Source organism: Bos indicus, chromosome 12 (assembly GCF_029378745.1).
Source record: "Bos indicus isolate NIAB-ARS_2022 breed Sahiwal x Tharparkar chromosome 12, NIAB-ARS_B.indTharparkar_mat_pri_1.0, whole genome shotgun sequence".
NCBI classification, from domain to species: Eukaryota; Metazoa; Chordata; class Mammalia; order Artiodactyla; family Bovidae; genus Bos; species Bos indicus.
This window is the reverse complement of record NC_091771.1, coordinates 51463988-51488781: the sequence shown is the minus strand read 5'-3', so window position 1 is coordinate 51488781 and position 24794 is coordinate 51463988. Positions and strand designations below refer to the sequence as shown.

Genomic DNA, 24794 nt, shown 5'->3' with positions numbered 1-24794 from the left:
CTGAATTTTGTAAAAGGCTTTTTCTGCATCTATTGAGATGATCATATGGTTTTTATCTTTCAATTTGTTAATATAGTGTATCACACTGATTGATTTTTGTATATTGAAGAACACTTGCATTCCTGGAATAAACCCAACTTGATCATGGTGCATGCATCAGCTTTTTGATGTGTTCCTGAATTCTGTTTGCTAAAATTTTGTTGAGGATTTTTGCATCTATGTTCATCATTGATACTGGCCTGTAGTTTTTATTTTTTTGTGCTGTCTTTGTCTGGTTTTGGTATCAGGGTGATGGTGCCCTCATAATAGGTTTGGAAGTGTTCCTTCCTCTGCAACTTTTTGAAAGTGTTTTAGAAGGTTAGGCATTACCCCTTCTCTAAATGTTTGGTAGAATTCTCCTGTGAAGCCATTTGGTCCTGGGCTTTTGATTTTTTGGGAGATTTTTGATCACAGCTTCAATTTCAGTGCTTGTAATTGGGTTGTTTATAATTCCTATTTCTTCCTGGTTCAGTCTTGGAAGATTGAACTTTTCTAAGAATCTGTTCATTTCTTCCAAGTTATCCATTTTATTGCCATACAGTTGTTCATAGTAGTCTCTTATAATCCTTTGTATTTCTGCATTGTCTGTTGTAACCTCTCCATTACCATTTCTAATTTTGTTGCTTTGATTTTCCTCTCTTTTTTTCTTGATGAGTCTGGCTAAAGGTTTGTCAATTTTGTTTATCTTCTCAAAGAACCAGCTTTTAGTTTTATTAGTCTTTACTATTCTTTCATTTCTTTTTCATTTATTTCCACTCAGATCTTTATGATTTCTTCCCTTCTACTAATTTTTTGTTGTTGTTGTTCTTTTTCCAGTTGTTTTAGGTGTAAAGTTAGGTTGTCTATTCGATGTTTTTCTTGTTTCTTGAGGTAGGATTGTATTGCTGTAAACTTCCCTCTTAGAACTGCTTTTGCTGCACCACATAGGTTTTGAGTTGTCATGTTTTCATTGTCATTTGTTTCTAGAAATTTTTTTATTTCCATTTTGATTTCTTCATTACTCTGTTGGTTATTAAGAAACATGTTGTTTAATCTCCATGTGTTTGTGTTTCCTATAGTTTTTTTTTTTTTTTTTTTTCCCTAGCCTCATAGCATTGTGGTTAGAGAAGATGCTTGATATGATTTCAATGTTCTTAAATTTACTGAGGTTTGGTTTGTGACCCAAGATGTGGTCTATCCTGGAGAATGTTCCATGTGCACTTGAGAAGCAGGGGTATTCTGCATTTGGATGGAATCTCCTGAAGATATCAATGAGACCCATCTGATCTATGTATCATTTAAGACTTGCGTTTCCTTATTGATTTTCTGTTTTGATGATCTATACATCGATGTGAGTGGGGTGTTAAAGTCTCCTATTATTATTGTGTTACTGTCAATTTCTCCTTTTATGTCTGTTATAGTGTTTTATGTCTGTTATAAGTGTTTGTCTTATGTATTGAGCTGCTCCTATGTTGGGTGCATAGATATTTACAATTGTTATGCCTTCCTCTTGGATTGATCCCTTGATCATTATGTAGTGTCTTTCCTTATCTCTTGTAATCTACTTTATTCTAAAGTCTATTTTGTTTTGATATGAGGATTGTACTCCAGCTTTCTTTTGCTTCCTGTTTGCATGGAATATATTTTTCCATCCTCTCATTTTCAGTCTATATGTGTCTTTAGGTCTGATTGGTTTTCTTGTAGAGAGTATACATATATATGGGTCTTGTTTTTGTATCCATTCAGCCAGTCTTTTGCTTGGAGCATTTAATCCATTTACATTTAAAGTAACTTTATATACATCTTCCTATTGCCATTTTCTTAATTGTTTGGGGTTGATTTTGTAGATCTTTTTTCTTCTCTTGTATTTCTTGACTATATAAGTTCCTTTAACATATGTTGTAAAGCTGGTTTGGTGGTACTGAATTCTCTTAACTTTTGCTTGTCTGAAAAACTTTTAATTTCTCCATCAATTTTGAATGAGATCCTTGCCAAGCACAGTAATCTTGCCTGTAGATTTTTCCCTTTTAGTACTTTAAATATATCCTGCCATTCCCTTCTGGCCTGCAAAGTGTCTGCTGAAAGATCAGCTGTTAAATGTATGGGATTTCCCTTGTATGTTACTTGTTGCTTCTCCCTTGCTGCTTTTAATATTCTTTCTTTGTGTTTAGTCTTTGTTAGTTTGATTAGTGTGTGTCTTGGCATGTTTCTCCTAGGGTTTATCCTGTATGGGACTCCTTGTGCCTCTTGGACTTGATTGACTATTTCCTTCTCCATGTTGGGGAAATTTTCAAGTATAATCTCTTCAAAAAATTTCTCATACACTTTCTTTTTCTCTTTTTCTTCTCAGACCCCTATAATTCTAATGTTGTTGTGTTTGATATTGTCCCAGATGTCTCTGAGACTGTCCTCAGTTCTTTTCATTCTTTTCACTTTATTCTGCTCTTTAGAAGTTATTTCTACCATTTTATCTTCCAGCTCACTGTTTCACTCTTCTGCTTCAGATATCCTGCTATTGATTCCTTCTAGAGTATTTTTAATTTCAGTAATTGTGTTGTTTGTCTCTGCATGTTTATTCTTTAATTTTTATAGGTGTTTGTTAATTGATTCTTGTATTTTCTCCATTTTGTTTTCAAAGTTTTTGATCACTTTTACTCTCATGATTCTGAATTCTTTTTCAGGTAGTTTGCCTATTTCCTCTTCATTTATTTGGACTTCTGTGTTTCTAGCTTGTTCCTTCATGTGTGTAGTATTTCTCTACCTTTTCATTATTATTTTTTTAAACTTATTGTGTTTGAGGTCTCCTTTTCCCAGGGTTCAAGGTTGAATTCTTTCTTCCTTTTGGTTTTTGCCCTCTTAAGGTTGGTCCAGTGATTTGTTAAGCTTCCCATAGGGTGAGGTTTATGCTGAGTTTTTGGTTTTTTGTTTGTTTTTCCTCTTTTGAGCAAGGCTGAGTGTCTGCTGATGATTGGGTTTGTATTTTTGTTTTGTTTGTTGTTTAGATGAGGCACCCTGCACAGGGTGCTACTGGTGGTTCGGTGATGCCTGGTCTTTATTCCAGTGGTTTCCTTGTGCGTTCTCACTATTTGATACCCCTTAGGGCTCTGGTAGTCTAGGGTTTGGAGTCAGTGCTCCCACTCCAAAGGCTCAGGGCTTGATCTCTGGTCAGGAAAGGAGATTCCACAAGTGGTTTGTTATGGCATTAAGTGAGCTTAAAACAAATATCCAAAAATGAGAAACCAAAGATGAACCACAGACAAACAGTAGTTACAAAATCAGGCAAATAATAATTAAAGTAATGGAATATACACATATGCATATACAACCAGGAACAAAGTCAAAACAGCCCAACAAAATTAAAGTACAATAGATTGATCTGATGATCAAAGGAAATAAAAAATTATATTTACCAGTTAAGAACAAAACTGACTAAAGCACAAACTGGAAAACAAAACTAAAGTAAGGTCCCAGTTGGGGAATAAAGCAATGAAAACAAAAGTAACAGATATGTTGAGAAGAAAGCAAAGAAAGAAAAGAAAGAAAGAATAGATATGAAAAGTTAAATAGAGGTAGATAAAAAAGATTTGTATATATTAAAGATTAACTACAAGGGAAAAAGAACAGTAGGAAAAGGAAGCAAAGGAATAAATGTAGAAAAATAATAATATGTTTAAAAATTAAAATTATAGAAAGAGAAAAAAAAAAAAGGAAAACTCCTTGGAACTGCAAAAGTCCAACGTAGAGGCAAAGGTTTATAACAACAATAAAAAATGTGACTGAGGAAAAAAAGATTTAAGAAAAATGGTCAAAAGCTTAATTAGATTTCATAGTGCCAATAAAATCAACAACTACAATAGAGAAGGGGGGAGGAAAAAAAATCCAAACGATTCTACAAAACAAGTCAAAAGATAAATATAAATTAACAACAATAATAATATTTATTTATTATAAAAGAATAATAAATGTTTTTCTTGAGTCATTTCTGTCAGAGTCCTTTCCTTTGCTGGGAGTCACAGTCCACCTCGCCTCCCGGGGATGCCTTCTGCCGCTGCACTGATCTCTGGACCTGCTGTGGAGGCAGCTCAGATTCTAATCCAGTCCTACTCCTCTGTATTCTTGCCTCCAATGTCCACAGCTATCTTTCCTTTTGTGGGAGCTCTCAATAACCTTTTATCTATTCCATAGATGCATAGTCTGCCTAGTTGATCCTGTGGATTTAATCTGCAGCTTGCACAGCTGGTGGGAAGGTTTTGGGTCTTCTTCCTTAGCCACACTGCCCCTGGGTTTTATTTGTGGTTTTATTTCCACCTCTGCATGTGGGTCGTCCACTGGGGTTTGCTTATGAGGCTGCCTTGCAGAACTTGGGTTTTCCCCTGTGAGGGCCAGGTGTGGAGGTGGTGCAGCTGCTTGGGTCTCAGGGGTTCTGGCAGCACCAGGTACTCAGGAGAGTTGGTGGCTAGGGCAGCAGGAAATACAGTGCTCTAGAAGGGTATGGCAACCTGTATTGGCCAATATGCTCCAGTATTCTTGCCTGGAGAACTCTCCTCCCTGACAGAGAAGCCTGGCAGGCCACAGACTACAGGGTCACAGAGTCAGACACTACCAAAGCGACCCTGCATGCATAGGCACAAGATATTTTTTGCCTGTGGCAGCTCCTCCTCAGTGAGAGTTGAGTGTGAAGGTAGCGCAGCTGCTTGGCTTGCAGGGACCCTGGAAGCGCCAAGTGTGCAGGGACAAGGACTGCTTCTGCTGCAGGAGTTATGGCTCTATCAGAGTCTTTTTTTGAGCCTCTTGTAGCTGGCCATCAGAAGGCCTCTTTGGCCAGTCTTTCTCCATAGCTCTGCCTGTTCAGGCACTTAGAGGGCTCCCTTGCCTCGGGTCCTTCTCTGTTGTTCAGTTGTGTCAGTAACTGGCGTGTGGGGAGAAAGAGGCTATGGTGATGGCTCTACCCACTATGGGTGACTCAGCAGTATTGCCTTGCTTCCATAGCTGCCCGGCTTTCCTCCACAGGCATTTCCCACCACAATCTCCTCCCTCACATCCCCTCGATCTGTCTCCACACTCAACAGGAGCCCCTGCCCGGGGATTGCTCCATAATCCCTAAACTCCAGCTCCTAGCCACTGTGCCTTCCAGGGGACCAGCGTTCCTGTGTGGGGTATGCATGGTTGCAACAAGGACAGTCTGATTCTCCTTCCATTTAGGCTGCCACAGATCACCTGTTTTCGCTCTCAGCCTTAAATGTTTCTCCTCCGACTCAGACAATTGCCCTGATGCGGGGATGGGTCCCCTGCTTCAGTTCCCCCACCTGCCGAGGAAAGGTCCAGTCCTACTAACACTCTTGTTTTCCCCCCAGTTCAGTCATCTTACCGAGTTTTGCTTGGTTCTGTATATTCCTTCCCACTGGTAAGGTACTTCCTCCGCTCTCAGCTGGTGTTCTGCATGTGCTTCTGTATCTGAAGGTGTATTCCTGATGTATCCGTGGAGAGAGAGGTATGCCACATCCATGAACTCCTCTGCCATCTTGTTTTCTCTTGACAACCCATTTTTAAAAAGTGCTTTGCACCAGCTTTTAAACAGCAACAACTAAAACACTGAAAAAAAGAGAAAAGCATAGCCCTCCCCCGCCCCCCCACCCCGAAAAAGAAAGAAAGAAAGAACTCAGTAGGTTGCTTGTATTTTGAGGATCACAAGAAAACTGACAAATTGCTCAACCTGTAAGCCTCAGTTACTCCAGTTATCAATTGTGTATCATAATTCTTGCTTGTAAAGTCCTTTGAAATATTCAGATAGGAGACTCCAAAGGGACAAAGTAATTAAGATGATTAGTTACAGCAGAAAAATGTTTAAATCAATGTTCCATGTAGTGTCCTTCATATTACATTATTCTTGATTCTTAACCCCCTTGTAGATACAGGAGATGAGCTAAGAGACACAGAAAGATTGGAATTCATTGGGTGGGGGAAACTAGTCTTGGCTCAGCATCTGTTGAGCAGGAAGTTGCCTTATTCAGACTGCCTCATTTAATGTTTCTAAGAAGCCCCTCCAAAGAAAGAAAGGAAGAAAGTTGAAGCTCAGAGCAGATACATTTCCCAAGATCACACAACACCTAGACTTGAACGCTGACCTTTATAACTCCAAAATCCATGCCCTTAAGATAGGTTGACTTCTTGCCTTGCTCTGTGTGTGTATCCTAAAAGGAAGTGAGATAGTTGGACAAGGGGTAGGTAGTGGGGTGAGAAGAAATATATGAGCAAGATTATCTGGTTCTATGTGTGCATTTATTAATTCATTGTTTTATATATTGCTTGCTGACTATTCTCGAGACACTGTGAGATAGACAAGCTATCTATTTTACAGTTTCCATCTTCAAGGACCTTAGGGTCTCATAAGGTGAGGAATAATCACAACACAATCACAAGAAAGTGTTTTAAGTACTCAGATGTGTAAGAGCAGAGGGAGTTCTAAAATTTCTATATGGAGGGGTGTTCGATATGGTCGGTTGGTCTAAACGTCCATTCTGACCTCTTTTTGTGAGCTTTCTTGTGTTGCAAAAGGGTGGAAAGCAAAAGTCTAGTTTTTCTGGATTCCCTTGCAGCTGATGTTTTCAGTATAAAATAACTTCCACTAAATCGGTGCATGAGTCCTGGAAAGCAGAAGAGAGGCAGAGGTCTTTTTCTGACACTCTTGCTGAGAACATGGGTTCAGAGTTGTGAATGCTGAGAGGGAGTTACAGCAGCTGAAACCTTGCTTGCCTGTGAGAGTCATAAGACAGCTACGGTTGTTGCCCCAACTGGGTTGATGGCAGGGTCTTCTTGATTCTGATGCTGGTGTTTTCTTGAATCCAATAGTTCCAGTCACCCCTGGCTCCTTCTCCTTCAGCCCTTCCAACAATTTTATAAGCACTTAATCCTTGTAATCAATCTCTTTCTATTTATATATGTAGAGTAGGATCTATTTCCTGCCCAAATGCCTGATGGATATAAAGGAGCTTAGGGAGAGGGATTCACTGGAAGGGAGAGGGATTCACTGGAAGGGAGAGGGATTCACTGGAAGGGGGAGGGAGTATCAAACTTTCCTTAAGAAGTCATTTGCATGATGAGCATCTTGTGTCTCCATAATTGTGTATTTATTTTGATTGGCTTTAGGCAATAAGTGGCTTTAGTGGATAGGTTTTGTTCTAACAAAAAACACTGACATGTTGCCCTTTTTCCCCTTTCTTTCTGCTATTATGTTCTAGTTTAAATCAACTATGTATCCTTCCTAGCTTCTCAACTGAGTTTGTTGTTTAGTCACTAAGTCCTGTCTGACTCCCTGTGACCCTATGGACTGCAGCACACCAGGCTTCCCTGTCCTTCACCATCACGCGAAGATTGCTCAAACTCATGTCCATTGGGTCAGTGATGTCACCCAATCATCTCATCCTCTGTCGCTTTTTCCTCTTGCACACAATCTTTCCCAGAGTCTTTTCCAATGAGTTGGCTCTTAGGCAACTGTCAGGCAGAGCTGATTAAACTGTCCCCTTTATGTTTTGTTGTTCTAACCAATATTAGTTGGAATGATCCTCACCCACTCCTGATCAATAATCTGTGAGACATGGGACTGAAGTACTAAATGAAACTTACTTTGAAACCAAAACTAATCTTTAAACCGAGAAGTATAATAGTGATATAATACAGAAAAAAACATTGAATTTTTAAGATTATATTAGACTATGTTAGTTTTGAAACTGGATGTCTGTATTGAATAACGAAGCCTATTTCAGCATGGTGATAGCTTTTCTTTCTCTTTTATTGACTAAGATAAAGAAATAACTTGTGGTTTGTTATCTCTTATATGGATTTGCTGGCTTCTATTAGTAGTTACTTAGGTGCCATTTGCAACAAATGTGAACCTAGAGGTTATCATGCTAAAATGAAACAAGTCAGAGAAAGACAAATGCTGTATGACTCCACTTATATATGAAATTCAAAAACCAAAACAAATGAACAAACAAAACAAAACAGAAATAGACTCAGAGACGCAGAGAACAAACTGGTGGTCCTGGGAGTGGGGTGTGGGAGTGGGAGAGCTGGGTGAAATAGATGAAGAGGATTAAGAAGCACAAACTTCCAATTATAAAATATACATCATGAGAGTCTAATGCTGTAATGCATAGCATAAGGAGTATAGTCAATGATATTGTAATAACTTCATATAGTGACAGATGGTCACCATATGGTCACTAGATTTATTGTGGTGATCAATTTCTAATGTATGTAAATGTTGAATATGTGGTATACCTGAAAGTGGTACAATCTTACATGTCAATTATACTTCAATAAAACAATGAAAAGGAAAAAAATAATTATTTTGGCGCCTTAAGATCTGTAGGGGCTTCCCAGGTGGCTCCGTGGTAAAGAATCTGCCTACCAGTGCAGGAGATGGGCTCACTCCCTGGGCTGGGAAGATCCATTGGAGGAGGGAATGGCAACCCACTCCAGTAGTCTTGCCTGGGAAATCCCATGGAAAAGGAGCCTATTGGGCTGCAGTCCATGGGGTTGAAAAGAATCAGACATGACTTAGCAACTAATTAAGAGATACATACTTAATATCTGTAAGTATAAAAAATATTTTACTTATTTCTGCAATGCATTTTATAATCATTTCTATGAAATGTAATTTGTTTAATATGATAAGGTAATAAGTGCACTAGTTACATCATTTGTATTGCTTAGTCTACCAGACAAGGAGTGTGCCTGGTGCACTTCTGACTTTTAATAGATAAAATGCCCTGATTAAAAAAAAAAAGTATTGAGAGAGTATAAAATCTATCCCAAACAATCCCTGTACTGTATCCCTAGTTTTTACAGTCTAGAGAGAATAATATAGATCTGAAAAGTAACATTAAGGCTGGTCCATAGGATGTGGGTTAAGAAGTAGGATGGCTAGTCAATGAAGCCTCCAAAAGGCAGGCAACCTGTGTGCTGAGTCTTGAAAGATGGAGTCCCTTTGCCTGGTAGATATAGGGAAGGTCGGTGTATTCCAGGTAGAGGAGCACAAGGATCAAAACCTTGAAAGTAAAAGAGGGCAGTAGGAATCTGCAAATTGCTCAGTGTGACTAAAACACAGGCAGAGGGAAACCCAGAGAGGCCCTCACTGGTCCAAACCTTCAAGGTAAGGCCCACCTTATCATAGGTTTTGCAGTGGGATAATGGGGAGAGTTTGATGCGTTTTAAGCCAGGAAACAACATGACTGCTTTGATTTTTGAAAGAACACTAGCTGCAGTAATGAGGATGGAGAATAATACTGGGGGCAGGAAGACACTTGGGAAACTCAGGGAGAGGAGATATAAGATGATAGAAGGTCGATTCCAGTGGGCTGCAGAGTGAAAAGCTGTGTTACCAGAAGTGCAGATTAGTCCCCAGAAAAGATGAATTGGAGAGCAAAGATGGGGAGACACTAACTTGAGAGAGCTACAGAGTCAAAGAGCTTTTTATTTGTCTAGTTTGTTTGTCCAATGTGTGAGACTTCAACAAACTTATTGGTTAAATGGGAAAAACAAGGAAAGAAAAGTACTAGAAATAGGAGAGAGGCAAAATTTTTTATAAGGCTTAAATAAATATAATAGTATACTGAAATACAGTCCAGATCTTTCTAAATATAAAATCAATGTTACACAATATATTGGAAGATGATATAGATAATGATGCTTACAAATTCATGTTGATGTATGGCAAAACCAATACAATATTGTAAAATAATTAGCCTCTAATTAAAATAAATAGATTAAAAAAATTTTTTTGATGAAAAAGTATGGTAGACAAAAGAGTGGCTCAGATGTCCATGCCCTACTTCTTGAGGCTTGTTATTATGTTACCTTACATAGCTGAAGGGACTTTGAAAGTGTATTAGATTAAGGGTGTTGAGATGCGAGATTATTCTGAATTGGGTAAATGCAATGTAGTCATAAGAATCTTCTTAAGTGGAAAGTGAGAGGGTTCCGAGTCAGGGATGAAGATGGGAGATGTGATGAAGGAAGCAGAGTTGTGTGTGTGTGTGTGTGTGTGTGTGTGTGTGAGAGAGAGAGAGAGAGAGAGAGAGAGAGAGAGACTTGAACATACCACGCTGCTAGACTTAAACACACAGAAGGAAGAGATGATGAATCAAGAAATCTAAGTAGCCTTTAGAAGGTAGAAAAAGAAGGAAATGGATCCTTCTCTAGAGCCCTGGGAAGGAATGCAGCCCTGACAACTCCTTGATTGCCAGACTTCTGACCTCCGGAACTGCAAGCTAACAATTTTGTTCTGTCGTAATCCACGAGTTTGGGGTGATTTGTTACGGTAGCATAGAAAGCTAATACAATATGAGATGGGAACCAAATAGCGAAGGGGAAATGGATATTCTTGATGACAAAGTTTTAGACTTTTTGTATCAGTTCCAAATTATAAACCTGACAATAGGCAATTCAAAACTGAGAAAAAAATACTGAGAAAGGTTATACAAAAAGCAACAAGTGTGCAGATAAAAACAGTTAACAACAGTGCTAATATAAAGCATACTATAATCAACACAAGGGCTTCCCAGGTGGTGCTGGTGGCAAAGAATCCACCTGCCAAGGCATGAGACACAAGAGGCACGGGTTCAACACGTGGGTTAAGGAGATCCACTGGAGCTGGAAGCCGCACCCCACTCTAGGATTCTTGCCTGGAAAATTCCATGGACAGAGAAGCCTGGCAGGCTGCAGTCCATGAGATCGCAAAGAGTCAGACACGACTGAGTGACTGAGCAACAAAACCAGCATAAAAAGACTAATCTAATAGAAAGGGAAAAAAGAATAATAAATTGATAATGTCAGAAGAAATCCAAAAAATATAGGTAAAAATGTGTTGCTAAGAAATGTGAATTAGAACTTTGAAATAACCCTTTAAAAAAATTCTGGACAAGCAGCAATGATTTACTTGATAGCCAGTGCTGGCCATAGTATAGGTAGGGTACAGACATTGCCATAAACTCTAGGTGAGGTTATAATTTGCTAAAAGCTTTCTAGATATCAATTAGCATTTATTATTTAAATAATAATTGTTTATACTCTTTGATTTAGCAGTTTGATTTCTAGGATTTCATTCTTTAAAAAATGCAGATTCAAGTGAACTATGATATACATATAAGAGTGTTCATAGTAGCATTGTTTGTATAGAAAAAATAGAAATACGCTAAAATTAATATTATTAGAATGTTTGAAAGACATTTGCCATATTTGAATAATGGACTACTATGTTCCCTTTAAAGAAATGAGGTAGATAAACTATAATACATTGATAAGTGACCAAAGATAGTTGAAGAAAATATGCCTGCTGTGATTCTATCATAAAAATATATATGTGTCATGTGCATTTATATATTTGTGAATTGCATGCACATGTAGTTTGTATCTGTATATACTTGGAAATGATCTGAGAATTTACAAGCAAAGAGTTAACAGAGGAAATGTGATTATAGGAGATTTTACCTTCTGATTTATTTCTCTATCATTCATACTTTTTTGGCAACACAGGCTTTTTTATCCAGGAATGAAAAACTTATTTTCATTGAAAATAAATACATTTTCAGTGAAAATGTATTTATATTAGAGTTTTAATGACTCTTCAGTGACTTAATTGAGCCCAGTGTAGAATATTCTTCTCTTGGTAACAAATGACCACTCTGACTACATGTGAAAGAAAGATTCTAGCAAATTATTGTTTTTGCAGCATAGACAACAAATAACTACTTGTTGAGATGATAAATGAGTAAATAGAAGAAAATTGACATGCTTTCATAGCTAAGAAAGGAAAGGCTCTATAAATCTCCTATTGGAACCAACACTCATTTCTTTGATGCTACTTGAGGAAAGATGTGTCAAATATCTCTGGCAATTTCTTTCCTCCCTCTTGCAATTTCCTCCCTCTTGATTTCAGTGTCCTGACATCAGTTTGGAATCTTCATATAACACAAGGTATAAATATAACCTATTGGAAATCTTAAGTACAATGTTTCCTGTTGATTTAGAGTCAATTGGCCCAAGAAAAAATTCCAGAGCGAAGCATCTGTGGAGTCCAGTGTTCTGAATCATGTGAGTAATATGTTGCCACATAGTGGTAACAACTGCATCTAGTAAGATTTTGAACTGGCATTTAAAGACCTCTCATTTTAAATGTGATTATGTTTAATTGCATAGCACTAGTTTAAAATGATATCAACCTTGACAGTTTAAAAAATATTTCAGCCATTAGCTACATCATGATGGTGAGTGAGGTTGGACAGTCACATAACCAATTTCAAATAGACAAATGAGACCCAGTGATTGAAACTGACTTTACATCTGAGGAGAGCTTAGAAAGATTAGGTCTTACAGTTGAAGTTTTAGAACTGTATTCTCTTCACGTGCACCCAAGGGACCCCCTTCCCCTAGCTTTTTTTGTTTTCAAGTTGGACCAGATGTAGACACCTGGACCATTCAGTGTCTCTCCCCACGTGGACTGCAAATGGATTCAGGAGGCCAGTTCTCTATAGATGGGGAGATGTGTCCTGGAAAGTCAGGAGTGCTGGTAGCTTCATATTTCTCTGTGTGGATGGACAGTAGAGAAAACCCACTGGGAGGGAAAGAGAAGGATGGGAGAGGGGGAGGGGAATAGGAAAAGGAGTAAGATAAACGATGAAAAGAAAGAGGAGAGGAATGGGAGAAACCAGGTGTGCAGGAAGAAGCAGAGACAAGAGACAGTAAAAGAAAGAGAGTACTACCTGGGTTCCTGAGGGATTCACAGCTCTAGTGCTTTCCTAGGTCCGGATAATATTCCTATAATTATTTGCACCTTTTTCCCTAAGATACATTGGCATGGCTTCTACTATTCACTATGTTAGAGTCCTAATTAACACCAGAGAAGAAGTAAGTGTGCCTTTTGTCCAGAATTATTTCAAGCAAGTCTTGAAGTCAAGCTGTCTAGATGGCCAGAGCCTCCTGTACCTGCTGAGGTCCGTGTCTTATTTCAGTTACTCCAGAGCTGAGTATTTGTGAATCAACCACCTTCAGCTCTTGATCACTTCCATTTTCCATTACTCCCAACACTTGGATGTCCACTGGAAGCAGGGGGCAGTTGGTTGCTTTGGAGAAATTACATACCTCCCAAGCTTTACCCTCTTCTTCCTTCATTACTGACCACAGAGTCACAGCATTATGTGACAAATCAGAAGGAGACCTGGGTTCAATCACTGGGTTGGGAAGATCCCTTGGAGGAGGGCATGACAACCCACTCCAGTATACTCGCCTGGAGAATCCCCATGGACAGAAGAGCCTCATGGGTTATAGTCCATAGGGTTGCAAAGAGTCAGACATGACTTCGCAACTAAGCACAGCACATTCAGCATTATGTGACAAATCAGAAGCAAAGCCAGGACCAGAACCTTCCACTATTAGAGTCTCTTCCCTGTGTACTGCCAGCTGAAGTGAGCATCCATGTTTGGCTATAATCAAGCAAACAAAGCCGATGCTTTGGGGAAATGGTGATGAACTTCATGAAAAGCAGCAATTTCCCTCAGCTCTCAACATTTTCAGAGGCAGCTTCAATTCTTGTTCCCTCTTGCAGAGCAGTGCCCAGCTCCCACAGCAAGAAAAGCATTCAACTTTTCACAGCCTTCATTTTCAGGGTCAGTATAGTAAATAAGAAAAAAGCTCTGAGCTTAATTGGAACTTCTTTTGTAAAGCAGAACGTAAGGGTCACTTAAATGTCAAAACATTTTCCAGTGATCTGAGCAACGTACCTTTCCCTAATGCAATTGCCAAATTTTTCAACATGACATTTGCATTACAGAAAGACTTGCAGGGAATTAGAAATCACACCAGGTCTGATTTTTTATCCTCTGCAATAATGGAAATAGGGAATTCCCACAGAGGTTTTGCAAATATTTTGTTTTGGTTTCTTTCAATTATTATTATTATTTGCTGAAAGTTGGTTTTAAGCTTTTTTTCTTCTACTTCCATGAACTATACTTTCTTTTCCAATGTAGAAATTGGTATCATTAGAGTTCAAATTTCAACAAATTACAGAATCAAATTTTTTTATCTTAAATTAATATTCACTGTGGCTCAGATGGTCAAGAATCTGCCTGCAATGCAGGAGACCTGGGTTTGATCCCTGGGTTTGGAAGATCCCCTGGAGAAGGGAATGGCAACACACTCCAATATTCTTGCCTGGAGAATTCCATCAACAGAAGCCTGGTAAGCTGCAGTCCATTGGGCTGCAAAGAGTTGGACACAACTGAGTGATTAACACACACACAATCAATAAAATTAATAACCAAACTGACATCAAAGTGATATTCATGGAGATATTTTAAGGGATGGTAACATAAACACTATTTGTTTTGGTATTTTAGTTAATGGTTATTTGTATGCCTTTAAAATTAATCACCCCCTACCTACGTATTGAAAGAGGATAGTGAGTTTAACCAAACTTTACTGTTTCAGGTCGTGATCATTCAAGGTAGTGCTATTTTGAAATCTTAAATTTTAGCTTGCTTGGTAAAAATATTTTTCATACAGTAAATTTATAGTGCAAACATAGTGTCAAGGAAAATGGTTAAAATGTTTAATTTAGTCTCTCATTTCCTTGTCAGAGAAACCCTACAAGATAGGCAGTACCCACTGTAAACTCCTTTTACACTTGATACAAGAGGGTGGCAGAGAGGTTGAGAACTTAAGATCGCACAGCTACTATTTGGCTCAGCTGGAAAGTGAACCCCAATTTTTCTGACTGCGTGCCTGTGCTATTTTCTTTGCCAAGATGCATCCAACAACAGCATCAACAGTTTATTTATTAATTAATTTACTCACCAAGCATTTATTGAGTCCCTATAACACAGACAGGCTCTGGCAGTATCAAAATGAATAATATCCAGTCCCTTGCTGGGGCTTAGGAGATGATTACGGAATAATGTGGCCACCTCTGTCACAGAGTTATGTACACAAAGAAACCACAAAAGACACACTTATTTGCTAATAATGAATTCTACTTATTGCTCTACTGAAGTCGTATTGTTGGCATTCTTTGAGTTGCTTTGTGTGATTCAAATAGAAGAACTAACTGCGTTTCTTTAATAGCTGTGAGTAGCTCAGATTATACTATTTAAGGCTGGCCATTCACCAAGTAGCCTAACGTTTTACCTTATTTACTTTGATGATTTCTGTGAGAGAGATATGGTAAAAGATACAGCAAGCCAGGCTGACATTTCATCCAAAGGATGACTTAGGTTCTGACTATGAGTAAAAAAACACTTTTGTCTCTTCCAGAAAACTAGGAAAGTAACACCCTTGGTGTGTCAGTATTTCACCATATACATTATTCTTGTAAACACTGTTCTTTGAAATTCCTCAAGATGTAACTTTAAATATGAATATTTTCTTTAGTTTTATATTTTTCTAGAAACATTTATAGAACTTTCTGTAGCTTTCAGGTACTGCTTTCATATACATTGGTATATGCAAAGGAGGAACATTTATTTGAAAAAAAAGAACCCTGTTTTCATACATTATAGCAAATTATTTCACTACCTATAAACTGGATAAAAGAGTTGCACTGAATACTCAGGGTTGTAAATAGGATAAAATTAGATAACATATGAAAAATTATTTAGGAAACTCTATCAGATAAATGGTATGGCTCTAGTAAAAGTAAACTTATGTGCTATAAAGTATATAGTTCAAAATTGCAAAGTATGTGGAGTGGTTTAGATATCCTAAAGGACTTTATTTTTGAAACAAATTCTAATTGATTAAACATCTTAGTGGTGCAAATGGCTTCCTCTAAAATATTTGCTTTATGGGCTCAGGTGTTGAAATTTCTCATAGCAGGACACACTTGCCCTTCCTTTATAAAGCACATCTGTTTTAATGGACTTTTGTTTTGGGTAACACCTCTGGGCTCTCCTGGTGGCTCAGATGGGGAAAAAAATAAAAAACAAACCTCCTGCCAATGCGGGAAACCCAGGTTCAATCACTGGATTGGGAAGATACCCTGGAGAAGGAAATGGCTACCCACTCCAGTATTCTTGCCTGGCGAATTCCATGGACAGAGGAGACTGGCGGGCTACAGTCTATAGGGTCACAAACAGTCAGATATGACTGAGTAGCTAACACTTTCACTTTCTTTTCTCTTTCAGTGCAAAAGAAGCCAGTTTGATCCTTGTGTATTTGTTTTTGCTAGAAGTCCAGTGTTTCTCAGATGACAGCAAAAACAAGTGACAGCTTTTAGCACAACCAGAGTCAAAGTCCGAAAGCTTTTTAAAATCAAGTCTGGAACTTTCCACAAAGCTGGACCCCTGGCCATGAGAATAACACTGATCAACAGTGTTGTCATAGTCCCAGACCTGTCATACTGTACTTAAATGCTGTTACAATTTGCTACAGAAAGTGCATCAGCCTCAAATGATGAAGTTTGTGTTCTGCCTGCTGCATGAGTTTCAGACAAGCACGCAAAAGGTGACAGGCTTGTGTTGTCAGCACCTACAAGTGCAGCACGAAGGTGCTCAAGGATTGATCTTGGAGAGATTGGAAGGCTGATTGAAAATTGTTAGAGGCCGAGATGGTATCTGTAGGTGGAGCTGGCTGGTGTTAGTGAAAGTTACTGCCGGAACTGTTGTTTGCCTCTGGGCAAACAATACTTCTTCCTAATTCGAATTAGTATTTCCAAACGCTATAAAAAGAGAGTCAATTTTGTGTAGGCTGCCCGGGAAAAAGAATGTAAAACACCCTATGGGTGATTAGGATTATAAAATTACTACACAGAATACATTAAAGAATGAGGGGGAAGTTGGGGGACAGGGGAAACCTATTCTTCTATTTCCAGATAAATGGCAGAGTTTGGCAATAAAATTTCATTGCTCATGAAGTTAGAGTGCCTTGCTGTAACAGTTCTAAGAGAGGTTTAGAATGCCCCAGCTGAAGTCTTTAAACCATAGTCACCATCCAAGAAAATATATTGGAAGCAGGCATTGATGGAAGGCAGGAAAAGAAATACTGGAAACTCAGTTAGGTTTGAGAGTTGTACCTCTCACCCTGAAGTGGTTAACTCTGCTTCCAAAATTTTTTTGAGATCTTCATTTTACCATCATATTATTTGTTAAGTTTGAAGATTTTCTTGTTTTCTCTCTTAGTATTCTTAGATGTATAGAATCGTGTTTTACTTTGTGGACTGAGTATAGTACTATCATACCTCCCTGACAATTATAGTTTACTCAATTATAGTTTACTCAAAGTTCATCTCTGCTTAGTGCAGTATTTTTGTTTGTCCTGAGTTATTATTATTATTTTTACTTTTTGCTTATCTTAACTTCTCTCTTTCATGTTGAAAACTTTCCTCAAATGAGTAATGATTCTTAACTTCCACTCATTTTTTAAGAATGAGACAAGGAGATCCAACCAGTCTATTCTGAAGGAGATCAGCCCTGGGATTTCTTTGGAAGGAATGATGCTAAAGCTGAAACTCCAGTACTTTGGCCACCTCATGTGAAGAGTTGACTCATTGGAAAAGAGTCTGATGCTGGGAGGGATTGGGGGCAGGAGGAGAAGGGGACGACAGAGGATGAGATGGCTGGATGGCATCACTGACTCGATGGACGTGAATCTGAGTGAACTCCGGGAGTTGGTGATGGACAGGGAGGCCTGGCGTGCTGCGATTCATGGGGTCGCAAAGAGTCAGACACGACTGAGCGACTGAACTGAACTGAATAAAAGGTTGGTCAGTCACTATGCATAATTGGGAAGGGTTTATCAATGAGTGACTTCTTTATTGACAGACCCCACACTACCTCTTCTCTTAGTTTGGTCATTTTCCCATTTGAAAGGTATAAACCTTTCCATCAGCATCCTGGAGGAAGTGAGCAGGGCTCTCACTGCTCACTTGATGTCCATATTTTCAACATAATACACTGGCCCTCAGTTCTGCTTATGCGTTGAGCTCAGAATCTCTCTTGTTCACTCTTTTTAGAGAGTAAACTTCTCTCTTCTGTTGGGGTGGGAGAGACCGCAGGGGTTTTAAGTGCATTTTGTGCAGATTTTCAATTTATTCTGTTTTTATAGCCCATCTGAACTTCCACTCTCACATAACAAGGTGCCTTAATTCCTGAGCTTTTCTGTGGATCATCCTGACTTTTTCCTGCTACTGGTGGTGGGTTACTTTTCTCAGCTCTGTGTCATCAGTTACCTCTTATCCAATACCTTTCTCGTTTCCAAAGTTGTTTTGCTATTGTCTTCTTTCTTGTTCTCTTTTTCTTTGTGGATTTATACCCTTAAAAAAAGCACCTCTCTGCACTGTTATCTAGTGTGGTTTGGGAAAAGAACTAATAAACACTATCTGTAAGTGGTCTCAGTGCTTTTAATATTGCTGTAAAAAATCTGGTTGTGAAAGTAACATGTGTTGTTTTGGACAACTTTTATAATTATAAAATATAAAGTAATCCAGGATCCTACTTTCTGTAGGTAGTTAACATTTTGGTTATTTCCTTGAAGTCATTTTTTCCTGGAATTATTTTTTACATAATTGAGACCATTTTGTGGTTATAATTTTATATCTTCTTTTTATTTTTACTCAAAATTATAAAGATTTTCCATGTTATTAAAACAATTTGTAAACATTATTTTTATAAGCTCCATTATGTTGATTTTCATATACCACAGTTTATGTAGACATGTCTGTTACTGGGCATTTGGGATGTTTCCCTTTTTACAATATTTTTAAAATATTAAGGAATGAAAATTTGTATATGAAAGTGGGGTGGGGTACACTAGGGAATGGGGAGTGTGGTAGGTATACGGGGAGAAGTATCTTGTTCATTTTTTTCTGAAGACGCAAAGATAGACTGTGGCTTTCCTGGTGACTCAGTTGGTAAAGAATCTGCCTGCAATGTGGGAGACCTGGGTTGGATCCCTGGGTTGGGAAGATCCCCTGGAGAAGGGAATTCTCCAGTATTCTTGCCTGGAGAATTCCAGGAACAAAGGGGTCGGGTGTGCTACTGTCCATGGGGTCACAAAGACTTAGACATGACTTTTGCTTCAAAGATAGACCAATAATCTAACCCTACTCCTGTATGTGAGTAAAAAATAGATTCCACTTTGAGATCCCATGTACTGTAGCCCGCCAGGCTCCTCTGTCCATGGGATTTTCTAGGCAAGAATACTGGAGAATGTCCTTCTCCAGGAGATCTTCCCAACCCAGGGATTGAACCCAGATCTCCTGCATTGTGGGTAGATTATTCACTGCCTGAGCTATCAGGGAAGCCCAAATATAATACTACAGTGGGTTTAATAATAATGACACAAAGACATTAAGTATCAATCCTTGGAACTTGTAAATAGTAACTTAAATGATAAGAGGATCCTTGTAGATGTAATTTCATTAAGGCTCTTGAGATAAGATTACCCTGAATTGTCTGAGTGGTCCCTAAATGCCATCACAAATATCCTTGTTAGAGAAGGGCAGAGGTAGGTAATTCAGACAAGAGGATAACGTTATGTTGAGACAGAGTAGAGATGTGGCTACAAGCCAAGGAATGCTAGCAGACCCCAGAAGTTGGAAGAGCCAAGAAAAGGATTCTCCCCTAGAGCCTTCAGAAGCATGGTGCTGCTAACACCTTGATGTTGGACTTCTGTCTCCAGAACTAAGGAAATGCATTTCTGTTGTTTTAAGTCACACAGTTTGTGGTCATCTGTCATAGCAACCATGGTAAACTTATACAAGTACTATTAAATGAAAACTATCATTACCACTTTCCCTTTAAACCTTAATACATGAGTCTCAAGATACAGACAACAAAATTCTTAGATCATTCTTTGTCGGGCCAAGGGTTTTCACAGAACACTGATTAACATTTCCGTAGTCTGGAAAAACTAGCACTTAGGAAAAAGACATGCCATACATAATTCCCGGGATTATTGTCATGTTACCTGAGAAGATTAAGCTTCTCAGTTCTACTCCCCTAAGCAACACAATATAGGATAAAGACTAATGTTTTAAAATTAGATTTGGCTCAACTCTCAGCTCTCTTACTAGATGTGTGATTTTAAGCATGTTCTTAACCCCTTACCTTGCAACACTGGAGATAAACTTGTTCTGGTACCATCTTCAGAGGCACTTCAAAAGAAACTTGGGTCCATGAAGATCTCTCATGATCAAGTCTAAGCTTCATATATGTATTCTTTTATCACAGTCCAATAAATCTCTGGGCATTCAGAGATTATAGTGTGAAAAATATAATTTGTTCAGAATTTGAGTAATTTTGTTCATGTTAAAATTTGAATAGTTTAACATAGCACTTTGTAAAATGAAAGGAATGGATACTAATAGTAGAAATTTAGACATTATGGCTGGCTCATGAGAATGATTTTTTTAGTAAGAATTGCATTTAATGTATAAATTTCAAGCATCATGTATTGATAAATCAGCCCTTCCATATCAGTATTTCTTTCTGTCTCATTATGACAAGAGGGCAAATGAGTGCAGTTATAAAAATAACGAAAAAGTAAGATTCATCTCCTTATGTTGTTGTGCAGTCTAGAAGGATTTACCCTTAGACCAAGGCTTATTTCCCTTTATGTGAAAGAGAAATCAGTGGAAAACCACAATGGATAAACAATCCCTATTACAGATCTTAAAAAGTGGAGTTGTGAACGGTTTCCACGAAGAGCAGCAGACCATCCCTAACTTACCACCCTGGATTGAAGCCAACATTCACAGCTGCTCTTACTTCTCAACTCTGCAGAACCAGCTTATCCAAGGAATTAGTTCTACTCAGTATTTCTTTAGGGGGTTGTGCTCCTTTTGACTGAGTCTGGAATTTTTAAAATACTCATTACTAAATGCTCACTTTTACATTTAATCTTTTAAAAGCATTTGATGCCATGCCTCCTTTTGGAGGAACTGTAGACAGTGGGGTTGGGTCACAGGCTGATGATACTAACAGCTGTCACTGCTGTAGGAGTATCATGAGGGATTACAAGATGAATTCTCTGATATGCGGACCAGATGTGTTCTTGGTGGAGATATAATAGCCAATTTTTTTCATTGTCATTCTTCCTAGTGGGAGATATAACAGCTGATTTTATTTCATTGTTCTATGGTCAGGGAACGAAGACACTGAGAAGCTGGAACTTGGTGATTGAGTGGCTGATAAGTTCAATAAGGACAAAAGACAAGAACATTTTGGCTGGTGCACTAGGGCATCAGGGCCAGTGCTATTGTGGTCAATGTTTCTCATTCAGCTCCCTGGAGAAAGATCCCCATTTGTAGTATTTGCTGCTGCTGCTGCTAAGTCGCTTCAGTCGTGTCCGACTCTGTGCTACCCCATAGACAGCAGCCCAGCAGGCTCCCCCGTCCCTAGGATTCTCCAGGCAAGAACACTGGAGTGGGTTGCCATTTCCTTCTCCAATGCGTGAAAATGAAAAGTGAAAGGGAAGTCGCTCAGTCGTGTCCGACTCTCAGTGACCCCGTGGACTGCAGCCTACCAGGCTCCTCTGTCCATGGGATTTTCCAGGCAAGAGTACTGGAGTGGGGTGCCATTGTCTTCTCCATGTAGTATTTGCTAATGATTATGAAATAAACTGGCTTCCCAGGTGGTGCTAGTGGTAAAGAACCTGCCTGCCAGTGCAGGAAACATGAGAGACACAGTTTCGATCTCTGGGTCAAGAAAATTCCCTGGAGGAGGAAATGGCAACCCACTCCAGTATTCTTGCCTGGAGAATCCCATGGACAGAGGAACCTGGCAGGCTATAGTCCATGGGGTTGCAAAGAGTTGGACATAAGTGGACCCAGTTAGCATGCACATGAAATGGATACTTCCATTATGGCTGGTTGTAAGCTGTACAGTGTGATGTCAATTGGCTCAAAAAATTCCTGAAATTTGACATTTATTTCTGACAAGCTGGCAAGAGCCAGATTCAGCACATCATTGACAAGATAAGGACAGAAATGTGCTGTGTGTGTGCGTGTGATGGAATCACCTATTATAAATGGAAGTGGTTTAGGTTTGTACAGTATAATAGCCAAAGGTCTTTGGGATATTTGGACAGTGGTAGGTCATAAAACTCAGAGAAGGCAATGGCACCCCACTCTAGTACTCTTGCCTGGAAAATCCCATGAATGGAGGAGCCTGGTGGGCTGCAGTCCATGGGGTCGCAAAGAGTTGGACACAACTGAGTGACTTCCCTTTCACTTTTCACTTTCATGCATTGGAAAGGAAATGGCAACCCACTCCAGTGTTCTTGCCTGGAGAATCCCAGGGACAGGGGAGCCTGCTGGGCTGCTGTCTATGGGGTCGCACAGAGTCGGACATGACTGAAGCGACTTAGCAGCAGCAGGTCAGAAAACTATGTGGGATCTCTGCTCAGTCTTTGACCTTACACATGAGTTGTTGCAGGTAGCAACATTCTGAGCATGTGTAGGTGGGTGCAAGGTCATTGTGCGTTTTGTTGACCATGTGAATGACTCTGAGGACTGACCAGGGTGGCATCAGGAATTAAGTGTCTCTGTGGCTAGCGACAGTGTGTATTGTGTCCTGTTCTTATAGAACAAGGCACCAACTTTTTGTGCCTCTGAGAACACCAGTACGCACTCGCATGCATTCTACTGCCATTAAGCATTTGTTCAGTCTGTGGGACTGTAGACCTGTTTTGGGTTTTGCATCCAGATATGCTCATGGTAAGGATTCCCTCTGCTTTACGTACTACTTTTGTTTCTGACAAAGGACATTAGTGTGGCAGTCTGTCAACAAATAGTGAATTGTGACTGCCAGCACACATTGAATTCTGAACATTTCCAGGTTGTTCCAAGTGACAGAGGAATGTCTTAACACATCTTCAAGGAACACCAGGCCTCAGTACTCCAAGAAGCACCAGGCACTTTCTACACCTTGAAGGTGCTATCACTGACCCCAGCTGTTCCCCTACACTGGAACTGACTGTGACTGAGACCCATTTTTGGAGGAACAGGGAGAGGACAAAGTCATTTGCGCCTTCCTGGATAGAATGTTATACATGTCCATGCTGAGAGCAAACCAAAGAAGAGCCTCAGCAAAAACCACCATGAGTGTCTGCACTGATCCTCTGGCACAGGGGTTGGCAAACCATGGCCTCCAGGTCAAATCCAATCCCTTTTCCTGTTTTTGTAAATTTTGACTGTAACAGGGCCATGCCCATTCATGCGCGTATTGCCTATGTCTGATGTGTGGTACAACTTGTGACAGAGATTGTACAGTCTGCAAAGCCAGAAACCTTTCCTATCTGGCTCTTTAAAAAGAATTGTTTCAGAGTTCCTCCTACTTCTCTGCCCCACACCTTCACTTTCCTGATTTTTCTACTTCTGTGTTAGTGATTATACAATGAGATAGAGGTGTTGGCTAACCTTCTCATGGGAAATATATTGCAATAAGTAAATGTATTCACTCAGCAAGTTGTACCCCTTAACTTTCCATGATGTTATATGTCAATTATATTTCAATTTTTAAAAATTGAAGGAAGCAAATAGGATATGTTGAATGGCATATGTACCTTTCTATTTCGTGGGCTTTACCATGATGCTAATAAGAACAAAAGACTCCAAAAAATGATGAGTGATGGTCAATGTTAAATGTGTAATTCTTCCTGTATTTAAATTCCCTTTTGAAAAGTATGAGAACTTGGAAACAAAAAGAAATATTAAAGAAATTTCTAAAACAGTTCCAATTTTAGAAGAAAGATTTTTCCTTCCTTTTGAAAAGTTCCCCTTTCACAGAAATTGGAGAATAAACCATGTATCTCTGAGAAAATAACATCCCTTTCCTACCCTTTTTTTAGAGAAGATCTTTCTCAGCAATAGTTACCAGGTACGTTCTTGACAAGAGACATGGACATCGGCTACTTACTCCCACAATTTCAAAAAGAAAAACAAGTTTTTCACAAGTTCAGCCAAAGGGCAAAAGTGTCATTTTTTGGGACAAAAGACAACCTCCAAATATTTGGATTAGGGTTGAATAACTGATTGTAGTAGTTTCCTAGAGCGGTTATAATAAAGTACCATCAGCTGAGCAGCTTGAAACAACAGAAATGTATTCTCTTACAATTCTGGCGGTAAGAAGCCACAAACCAAGGCATTGGCAGGGAGCCACTAGAGGAATATGCCTCCTTGCCTCTTCCACCTTCTGGTAGCCCCGAGCATGCCATCACTTATGGAAGTGTAGCCTCCTTTCCTGCCTCAGTCTTCACTTGGCCAACTTCTCTCTGTGCCTGAGCCCATGTTTCCCTCTTTTTATAAGGACACCCATCATAGTGGATTAAGGGCCCATCCTAAGGACCTCATCTTAACTTGATTACAGCTCAGAGACCCTATTTCCAGATAAGGTCACATTCATAGGTTTCAGGAGGGTTAAGACATAAGCGTATCTTTTGGGCAGGACACAATTCAAGTTATAACAGTGACCGAATATTTATGAGCTGTGGATACAAAAGAACTGAGGCAACCACATTCTCTATCTTAAGAATCTAAAATCTAAGCAAAATAGGAAGGTTTTTTTTTTTTTTTTTTTTTAAGGATGTCATGGATCAGGACTGTGACTAGTCAGAGCCTTGTGCAAACTGAAATTGTAAGGAAGTAGAAAAGATATAAAAAGGTGGAGAGAGTAGAAGAGAGATGATGTGTATTGTGAAAGAGGGATGAAGAGAGACAGGTGGAAAGTAAATGAAGATTTTGCACAGCAGCTTCGATTCTTCAACTGAGCATCCTTATATTTAAGGTA

General features: G+C 39.1%; 1 long non-coding RNA gene across 2 annotated transcripts in view; it reads left to right on the top strand.

Annotated features, from left to right (window-relative positions):
• LOC139186217 (uncharacterized) overlaps positions 1–24794 on the top strand; it is a 259129-nt gene that overhangs the window by 118112 nt on the left and 116223 nt on the right. The window contains exons 5-7 of one of the 2 annotated variants that reach the window (XR_011569769.1): positions 12048–12111; positions 14126–14253; positions 16194–18770. This is a non-coding gene — a long non-coding RNA (uncharacterized lncRNA). Of the gene's footprint in view, positions 1–12047; positions 12112–14125; positions 14254–16193; positions 18771–24794 lie in introns of those variants that run through there. The other variant, XR_011569770.1, reaches the window with a different exon arrangement.